The sequence below is a fragment of the Amblyomma maculatum genome, chromosome 2 (assembly GCF_055883805.1).
Source record: "Amblyomma maculatum isolate TAMU_Amacu chromosome 2, ASM5588380v1, whole genome shotgun sequence".
In the NCBI taxonomy this organism is placed as follows: domain Eukaryota; kingdom Metazoa; phylum Arthropoda; class Arachnida; order Ixodida; family Ixodidae; genus Amblyomma; species Amblyomma maculatum.
In genome coordinates, this window is record NC_139345.1 from 58,645,731 (window position 1) to 58,648,586 (window position 2,856).

Below are 2,856 nucleotides of genomic sequence, written 5' to 3' on the forward strand. Positions count from 1 at the left end.
AACCACTCTTTGACCTTTTCATTACTAATTTTGGTCAAGAGAGCATTATATCGGCTGTCTTTAATTACGACCTTAGTGACCATTTCCCGGTACTGCTAGGGATGAAAGCACATAATAAGAAAAAGCAGCACGTGTTTGCTGTTATCGAGCGCTAACTGAGAAACATCTTGCTTCTTTTAGGCAGGCTGTTGCAGATAAGAGCTGCTCCGATCTGCTCTGTATGAGAGACGTGAAAATCGCTTATGATAGCTTTCCTGATAAAATTTAAAACAATTTACACCGACCATATCCCGTACAGGTTGCACGTAGCACTTCGGAATTGCTCCAGGAGATACAATCTCAAGAAAAAAGGTTCCAAGACTTCATTAATATACGTGATACCGAACTATCAGCAAGATACAAAGTCTTCAGAAATAAGTTTAACAAAAAGTTAAGGCGTGCTAGGGATTCGGATTACTGCGGCAAATCCGAATTATTCCACGATGATTCTATAAAGTTATGGAACCAGATTAACAACGTTGTTTTACACACACTGCAAACTAGCTCTCCTCAAGAAGTACTTATTCAGGGACGGAGTCTAAAAGAGCAGGAATTAGCAGAGGCGTTTAATCCATATTTCGTTATACGAGGGTGCCAAAGTTCATCAAACATACCACATGATGCTCTCATCACGCAAAGAAGAAATTGCATGTATCTCCGTCGAACTACTTATTCTGTACTATTCACTGCATTCATGAACATGAAGAACAGCATATGCCACGATGCGGATGATTTGCAGATACGGCCTATGAAGTACGTGTTAAACATTCTAGCTCCAATTTCAGCGCATACATTTATGTTTGGAACACGGAGTGTTCCCACCGCACGCGCAAATTGCTAAAGTGGCAGCTTTGTACAATGAAGGTGATAAGCTTCGTGTTTCAAATCATAGGCCAGTTTCTGAGCTGCCACTTTTTTTTAAAGGACTGGAAAAAATTATCGAGATCCAGATACCACGCTTTTATGACACACAACAAACAATAACACCTTCGCAGTTTGGTTTTATCAAACATAAACATACTGAGACAGTATTGCTCAGCCAAAAAGAGCACATCTTACAGTGTTTCGAAAAAGAGACTAGCCCTTGGTGTTTTTATAGATGTTTTCGTAGGCCTTCCACTACATTAGTCATAATATACTTTTGGCAAAACTCTTCGACTACTGCTTCACTTGACGTGCTCATGCGCTCCTTGCGTCATATCTTGTGCATCACTTTCGGTTTGTTAGCATTCTATACGCAGTAACAAAAGTAACTTCTGGCGTACCTCAGGGAAGTATCTTTGAACCCCTGCTTTTTAACTTATATATAAATGATATCTTTAATCAATGCCTTCATGCGAAGCGTGTTATGTATGCAGATGACATCTCATTGTTCTTCTCATCAAGCGCATGTGAAGATGTGATAAGCGAGGCAAATAGGACACTAAGTACCCTCCATCAATGATCCGTTGATAATCATTTGAAAATTAATGTAACTAAAACTAAGGCTAATATCTTTACACCAAGAAATAATTGTTATACCAGGCGATCTTAAGCTAGGTTTGGAAACAATAGAAGTTGTAGACAATATTGAGATATTAGGGGTACATTTCAACAGCCAGCTTAGGTGGAACAATTATGTTAACGCTGTCATCAGTAAGATTTCTCGTGTCCCAGGTATAACTTACCGGCATCGTCACTTATTCTCATGCAAAGTTAAACTTCCGTATAATTCGCTCTTTATGTCCGAAGTAAACTATGCGCACTTAGTTTGGGGAACAACTACAGGCACCAATAAAAATAAGATTTACGTTTTACAGAAGAAAGATATGCGTTCAGTACTAAACGGCAATTTTTATATGAACACATGAAATTTATTCCGCCCATTCAGTGCCGTAAATGTATCTGAAAAGTATAATGTTAGGCTGGCTGAAAGATATAAGAATATAACACAAAATGACCGTTACTTGCGTGACACGGCACATCTTTCGCTAAATGTACAATTTTACACTAGCAGGCACAGTGAACTGTGCCATATTCCAACATGCCGCACAATATTTGGTACATATAGCTTATCAAGCACGTTGCCCCGTCTTCTGAACAAGCTTCATGCTGCAAAAATTGATATATCGCGAGCATGCCGCAAAGGTATACAGGATGTATGCGCTGCTTTATCTTTTTCGTTCCATAAAGTGTTGACCTGTTTTGAATAACCAAAAACCTGCTTTATTATGCATTGTGTTTTTGTTACTTTTCGTTATCATTTTTTGCGTGCGCTTCATTTACATGCTTTTTTTTCCCTTTCTAATGCTGCGCCAGCCATTTTTTGACAATCTTGTTTGCATTTTGCGATGTTACTTGTGTAAATAATTTGAATGTTGCCTGCTCCCCTGCAATGTAGGGGCCAAGGGGAATGTCAAGCCCAAATTTCTGGCTTTTTTCCTTCGACCCTCACCATGTATACATTGGAAATAAATAAATTGAAAAAGTTAAATTGAAAGAGGTATTATCTTTCGCGCATATCCTGAAGGCCCGGTTAGACGTCATGAAATAGTGCATTCGCTCTAAAATCTGCTGCCATTGTCGCCGCAGTGCGGGCGCGCTGACGGAGCACTTTTCTTTCTCCCACCGTGGCCTTGAAAGCGATGATCGGCGTCTTTTAATCTCGGCGTTTATGACTGGGCATGGATAATATAGATGCTGCATCTTTGCCTGATCAGCAAGCACATTAACAGGGCTTGCAAAGTCTCGCTGCCGGTATAAACAGTGGGCGCAATAAAAAATTTTTTCTTGCTGCCACATGTGCGTTACATTAAGACATTGGCAGGTTGCACACGC